The sequence below is a fragment of the Staurois parvus genome, unplaced genomic scaffold (assembly GCF_062004578.1).
Source record: "Staurois parvus isolate SC_StPar_1 unplaced genomic scaffold, SC_StPar_1.0 ptg001432l, whole genome shotgun sequence".
Classification (NCBI taxonomy): Eukaryota; Metazoa; Chordata; class Amphibia; order Anura; family Ranidae; genus Staurois; species Staurois parvus.
The window spans coordinates 11,476,783-11,484,449 of record NW_028319228.1 but is presented as its reverse complement, the minus strand read 5'-3'; positions in this window follow the sequence as shown (position 1 = coordinate 11,484,449).

Below are 7,667 nucleotides of genomic sequence, written 5' to 3'. Positions count from 1 at the left end.
TTTGACCTAAAGGGACGCTTTTGGACGCTATGGACTTTTCTCAGTTTCAAGGCAGAAAGAACAGTCAAAATGCAGGCAGGGCACAGGACAAAGCACTTGGGACAAAATGTATGTGAAATGGTTTGATACAGTAATGTTTTACTATGATATTTTCGTTTATTAGAAAATGACAGTTTCTAAAATTTTTAAATTTGCCGCCAGTTTCGGCCCTCGTACGTCCCGGCGCTCGCAAGGACCGGAACACGGAAGCCGGATGCCAGCATCGACCGAAGGAGATGGCCGGGGACACTGCAGGGGACACATCGCCGGAGCGCAGGACAAGGTAAGCACTGCTGGGAATCCCTGAGCAACGCCACATGGTAAGCCCGAGTGTAGCTCGGGAATACCGCTTGTGGTACTGAAATTTTACCCCGAGCTACACTCGGGAATACCGCCAGGGAGGTTAAAGTTTTACTAAACCCCGTACCCTGCAATCACTATATCTGATCTCCCGCAGTACACACAACATGGAAATTCAATTGCTTTATAAATTATAAACTGCCAAATACCTTTTCTCATCAGCAGTATATAGCAGCCTTGTGACTTTTATCAGTGTCCAGCTGAGCTCTGGTTAACGCTTGTAGGAGGAGTTTTCATTCTGCTCTGACTGTCCTATGAGGCTGCATAACCCCTGACCCTCTGTCTGGACAGTGCTGATTGGCCCTGTGCTGATCACATGCACCCTCCCAAAGAAAAAAAACCTCTCTAGCAATACACACTAAACTGAGCATGTGAAGAGTGACTCCTAGAGCTCTGTACTATCAGCAGATGGATTGGGGACATTAGAAGGGGAGGATAAGAGAAAACAGGATCAAACGGCCTTTTTACACATTGCAGAGGATTAACCCCTTAGGTTCCACAGTGAGTATAACAAGCATGCTTTACTGCATATAGAGACTGATTTTACTGTTGTGGGTTTAGTAACACTTTGAGTAAAACAGTTTAGAACACAAACAGCTACTTGCAATTATCCTCATAAACAACAGTCTTCTCAGTGAAGTCCAGGGTAGCTCCTGTATCACAGGTAAACAGCTGGAGGGATCCAAGGACAAAGTACCACCTCACTGGAACCAGAGTACTCTTATAATAATTGGGTAGGGGCTCCCTGTAGTAGCTGGGTCTTCTGGATAAACTATATATTATTTTGCCCTGGCTTGGCTGCCCACACATCAAACCTGATGGGGGGGGGGCACTCACCTGGCTGTAGATCACCCAGCCCAACTACCTCTGCCTCATCAGTGTGGACTCTCTGAGCTTCTAAGAGAAGTGATCTGAGGAATATATACTTTCTGGGTGTATCCGGGAACCGAAGGAGCTGTGAAAACTGAGTTAAAGCAGTTATAAAGGATTTTTTTCCTAAAATAACAAACATGCTATACTTACCTACTCTGTGCAATGGAAATGCAGAGTGGCCCTGAACCTCTTCTCCTGGGTCCCCCTCCAGTGATCTCAGCTCCTCCTCTTGCTGTGAGGGCAGATGTGCAGGCTTGCTCCTAAGCAGGGCTGTGTGTGTCCATAGACACACACAGCGTGGTTCAGCCCCACCTCCGGCTCCCTCCTCACAGGATTTCATTGACAGCAGCAGATGCAAATGGATCCTGATTGAGTGGAAATAAGGTGGGGACAGGTATTTCCCCCAGGGCCATCTTGCTGAGCAGTCTGAAGACTCAGGACCGGCTCAGTCACTCGCACTGGGAGCCGTCAGACTGCTCCATACACTGAGCAAAGTGAAAGCAAAGGAAGGGGGGAGTGTGTCCTGTGCTCTCTGCTTCACCCTCACATGTGTGTGTCTATATGTGTGTGTATGTACATGTGTTTGTGTGTACACATGTGTCTGTGTGTGTGTACATGTATTTGTGTGTGTGTGTGAGTGTTATGTGTCTGTACGTGTGTTTACATGTGTCTGTGTGTGTGTACATGTGTCTGTAGGTGTGTGTATGTACATGTGTTAGGATGATGTGGTTATTATGGGTGGTAGAGCATGGGGCATTTGAGGTTGGATAGTAGGCAGGATATGCTTGGTAGCAGGGGCGGACTGACAACTCATGGGGCCCCCTGGCAATAGGGGATCATGGGGCCCCTGTGTCCTTGCCCAAACTCAAAAAAGTCTATGAAAAAGGTACCAGGGGCATCTCATGGGGCCCCTTACTGACCCCGGGCCCTCGGGCAGTGTCCAAGTTTCCAAATGGTCAGTCCGCCCCTGCTTGGTAAAGTTATGATTTGGTGAGTGAAAGATTATGGGGGGTTATGGTTGTATGCGGTGCATAGTCTAAGTATGATGGAGTGTTTAGGGGGACATTGGAGGCCCTGATGTAATGTGGGGGAACTCTGGGGACCCTGATGTAATGTGGGGGGACTCTGGGGACCCTGATGTAATGTGGGGGGACTCTGGGGACCCTGATGTAATGTGAGGGGACTCTGATGTAATGTGGGGGGACTCTGGGGACCCTGATGTAATGTGGGGGGACTCTGGGGACCCTGATGTAATGTGGGGAATATTTAACAGTGTCATTTCATGAGATAAATTATGAGGGTGTGTTTAGGGGCGGAATTAGGGGGGGGCAGGGCAGGGGCAACTGGTGGTGAGTAACTAAATGTTGAGCCCCGGATGAGGGGCAGGGTTTATTGTAGGCTAGCTGGTGAGTGTGGTGGGAAATCTTTGTTTGTGAGGTATGCAGCCTTACTCAGCACCATATTGGACCCCCCCCCCCCCCGGGGATTCCGATTTTCAAAAGACCTGTCTTCTGTTCCCTTACACTGTTTTAATTTGCCTCACCTGCTAGCTGCCTGTAGCCAAAGAGGAGAAGCAGGCAATGCATAACTCTGCCCCCTCATTACACACTGCCGTTTAGTAGCGGTTCAGCACATCACAAGTTTTCAATGCTGTGTGAGGTCCCATCACAATATGGTTGCAACATGATGGAGGTACTAGTGGAGCACAAATAAAGTGTATGCCATATGGGGATTGTATTGTGGAGGGGAGGGGGGTGGCAAAAAGCACCTTTGCCTGTGTACACCAAAATCTTTGCACCAACCCTGCTCACATACTGTACATGTGTGCCAATTTAGACAGGAGCCAATTAATCTGCTAGCAGGCGTCTTTAGGGTATGGGATGAAACCTGCACAAACACAGGGTGGACGTGCAAACTCCATGCAGACATTGTCATGGCTGGTAATTAAACTGAAGACCCTAGTGCTGCAAAGCAGAAGTGCTAACCACTAAGCCGCTTTACTTTCACTGCTTTAAAAATACATTTATTGGGCTATCAATGATTAGAAATCATTCATTGGTTTCTTATATATCTGCTTAGAGTTCAGCTTTATCAAACAGTCACCAGCCATCATCTCCAAGACTCATCTCATCTGATTTCAGCCTCATTACACCGGTGGTGTTCAACTTGTTTTCTCTACTACTATGAAGGAACACAAAGCATTTTTCAGTAAATTGAGTAAGAGAAAACACTCATTATTTTAGCCATGTGTTTATGAAGGAGACTGATAATCACCCACTCTTATGGATTTGAAGACCACAGTATTAAGCCACGCTCTTCAGCATTTCAACTATACTAAAATAGTATAGTTAAGTAAATCTGGCAACAACAGCTGTTTGCCAAATATCTACACATGAAAGTTGAAGGCTAGATGGCTGAATACAAATCTCTCCTGATTCTGCTACTAGAAGGGGCATTCCAAAGACAATATTTACATCTTGCAACAGAATGGAATGGCTCTCCACAAATGGCCCTGCTAAAGAGACAGAGCATATACTGTACAGCTCAACTTCAGGCAAAACGCTGAATACACATTTGATATACATATATGGGAGCTGATGCACCTGTATTTGTACTGTCTATCCAGTCCTGCAGTTTACCCAGCCCTGCCAAATAGCATAGCCAAGTTGGAGACCTGACTTTTCTCTACAGCAGTTTAAAAATACAGCCTGGTCACCTGCCTGCTCACAGTCTATGAATGGTCAGTAATAGAACAGTAGCATTTTAATGAGATCTTTACTCTGCTCCTCCTCCCTCTCCCAGTATGAGGTCTTCTGTTCAGGTGACAACAAGTGGTTCATGACAACTTATATTTAAGTACTTGTACCAGTTACAATTTAAATATATGTAACTTGTTTATGTAATTTTTTTTTACTGAATATTTAACAGAATTAATTTGTGTTATTTTAGTATCTGTCTGAAGTTCTGCTTCAAACTTCATGTCTTAAAGCGGAGTTCCACCCAAAAGGGAAAGTTAAAGATTGGTCCCCCGCTCCCCATTAAGGATTGGCACCTTTGGGGAGCGGGGGGGGAGCAGGTATCCAAAATTGACACGTAACCGCTCCCACTTCCGCTGCGATCACCTAGGCGACCGGAAGTGGAAGTTGTCCTCCCTGTAGTCTTCTGGAACACATTACAGATCCCAGAAGATGACGAGGCCATTCAGGAAGTGCAGCGCTACTCACGCATGCGCAGTGGGCACCCGGCTGTGAAGCCGCAAGCTGTCACAGCCGGGTGCTTACACTGAAGATGCCGACGCCTGTAATACAGGATGGCCGGTGAAACGGGCTGCGGGGGACACACCGTGGGATCGTGGGACAGGTAAGTGGCTGTTTTTTAAAAGTCAGCAGCTACAGTTTTTGTAGCTGCTGACTTTTAATTTTTTACAGAGTAAGTGGAACTCTGCTTTAAACTGTTTGCTGGTTTTGTATGTCTCTCTTTTTCATGTTCATTATGTTACTTTCTATTTAAGGACGTCTGTTTGGATTTAAACAACCAGTTTGCGGTAACTTACAGAACACAACAATAAATAACACTTTGAGACATCCGCAAGCCTTGACAGCCTCAATTTAAGAACAACCCCTGTAACATATGGAACTTTTCTCCTGCTCTAAACATAGCCAAAGTTTGTAAAGAAGCAAGAGTTTGAAGCTTCATATATTGTTTATTCTTCAAGCATTATTCATCCGCTGTCCTAGGACCAACTCAACTGTTAGTAAATTCTGCATGGATACAGTTGCGATCAAAAATTTGCATACCCTGGCAAAAATCATGAAATGTTGGCATTTATATTGAAAATATGACTGATCATACCAAAAGAAATGTCTTTTATTTAACCTCCCTGGCGGTTTGATTATGTCAATATTTTTTAATGTCAAAGTGGTACATTGTTTTGAATGGAAATGTGTTGTTTTATATTGTAGGCCTGTAATTCTTAGGAATAACGTACTTAAATCTGTCCAAACAAGAGTCTAGTAAACATCCAGGGTATGATGAAGTTTGAAACATGAAATCATAAATTGTAATATATTAAATAATTATAACTAATAATAATAAAAAAAAAATAATAATAATATAATCAAACCAAAAACACTGACATTTGTCCAAACAAGGGTGCAATATTACTAGACACTGCATATTGGTTTAGTAAACATCCCGGGTACAAAAAATTTTGAAACCTGGGACTGCACAAAGTCCGACGTCACATTCAGGACAATGGAACCTGGTTTCTTTTCTGATTTTCTTTCCACTGTCATCTCGCTTCAAGCAACAAACCATGCACATCCTTGTAGGTGCTGACTTTTTCTCAGTTGGTGAGATGTAGTCCACAAAGTTACGAGTCAGGCGTTCCGGGTTGACAACGCCAACAGCACGACGACCTCTATTCACAGCCATTGATGGTGTTTGGTGGTTCACAAAGATACGTTCGTCAATTTTCCAAATGAAGTCAGAATGAATCACAGGATTGTCACTCTTTTTTTTTTAGCAGAATGTAGGCATTCCACAAGCATTGCTCAAAAAGATGTCTGAAGATCTTCTTGTAATACTTCTTTTGTTGTTTCCTTATTGCTGGGTAGAATGTCCTTGCTTGGTCGGCTCTGTAAACACCTACCATGGTGTTATTGTAGTCTATCACTAATTGTGGCTTCATGATTTCTTTCCCACCTTTTGTGCATACCATAACAGTGGAGGTGTTATGAATTGTACTCATTAGGCACATATCTTTCTTGTCACACCATAGCAGTGCCATCATTTTGCCTTTCTGCCAGGCAACCATTTCTCCAGTCTTCAGCTTCTTATTGCCAAACATTGACGGCATATCATACCGGTTAGCCCTAACGGTTCCATAGGCATCTGTTTTGTTTTGCAGAAAAAACTCATAAAGTTCAGGAGACATATAAAAGTTGTTGGTTGTTACACAATAGCCTTGATTTAGCAATGGCTCAATGAGTGAAAGAATGGAAAATGTTACCATTCCATAGTTGCTGTATTTTGGATTGAATTTTGTTCCTTTTCCAGTGTATGTGACCAAATTCCAAATGTAGCCAGTTGACGATTCGCATAGCATGTAGGATATTACACCAAATTGTGCTCTCTTTGATGCAATGTATTGTACCCAGCTGAGCCTTCCCTTGTAGGCCATTAGACTTTCATCTATGCTGATATCTCTTTCTGGCACATAGCTCCGTTGGAAATTCTTTAGAATCATTTGAGATACTTCCCAAATTTTCATTAGTTTTGGTGCAGGATGAGTAGTTTTATCAAATTCTTCTTTGTTTTCGAAGTGTAAAAATTTAATGATCAGAGAAAATCTGTACTCTGACATGACCATGCCAAAGAATGGAGTGGCAAGTAATTTATTAGTTGTCCAATACCACTTCTGCAGGGGTTTTCCCACCACTCCCTCAAGTATTATTAGGGCCAGAAATTTCCAAATGTCATCTTTGGTCACTGGTTCCCACTTTCTACTTCTTGGAAACATTCAATGCAGAGTAGCCAATTGTTGCTCTTGGTACCAGTTTGTCTCAGTAACTATTTTTTCAATAACCTCATTGGTCAGAAATAATTGTAAGTATGCCAAGGGGTTGTCGTATTCAATGTCTACTTTCATACCAGATGCTCCAGTAAATCGGAATCTTGGGGGCTCTGCCTGATCCGTACCACAGTCAACAGGGCATCGAGCTTGCACATCACTGAGCTCAGTCGCAGAATCGTTGACACTTTCAGTGTCTGATGACGAATTTCCTCACGAATCATTATCGCTCAATTCTGCAAGTGATTCTAATTCACTATCACTGTTTTCTAGCTGGTCTAAAACCGCTTTTGACCCAAAGGGATGCTTTTTGGATGCCATGGACGTTCTCAAGTTTCCAGGTAGAAAGAGCGGTAAAAGTGCAGGCAGGGCACAGGACAGAGCACTAGGGACAAAATGTATGTGAAATGGTTTGATACAGTAATATAATCCTAATAGATTACAATGTATTGCGTGTATGGCATGTATTTACTTTTTTTAATCTCCCGCCGGTTCCGCCCTACTGTGTCGCGATGCTCGCAGGGAAGGAAACCCGGAAGACGGATGACGGTATCAGTCGGAGAACACAGTGGGAGGACATCGAGGGATCGCAGGACAAGGTAAGGATCGGATGATCGCAGGACAAGGACTACAGTGTAATCCCAAGTGTGGCTTGGGGTTACCGCTTTTGGTACTGAAAATTAACTCTGAGCCACACTCGGGATTACTGCCAGGGAGCTTAAGGATAGTGATCATATGAAGCCATCTACAATCACATGGTTGGCTTCTTTTGTGGTCAATGCCACAAAAAAGCCCGGTGAGGCATGTCAAGGTTATGTCGGGC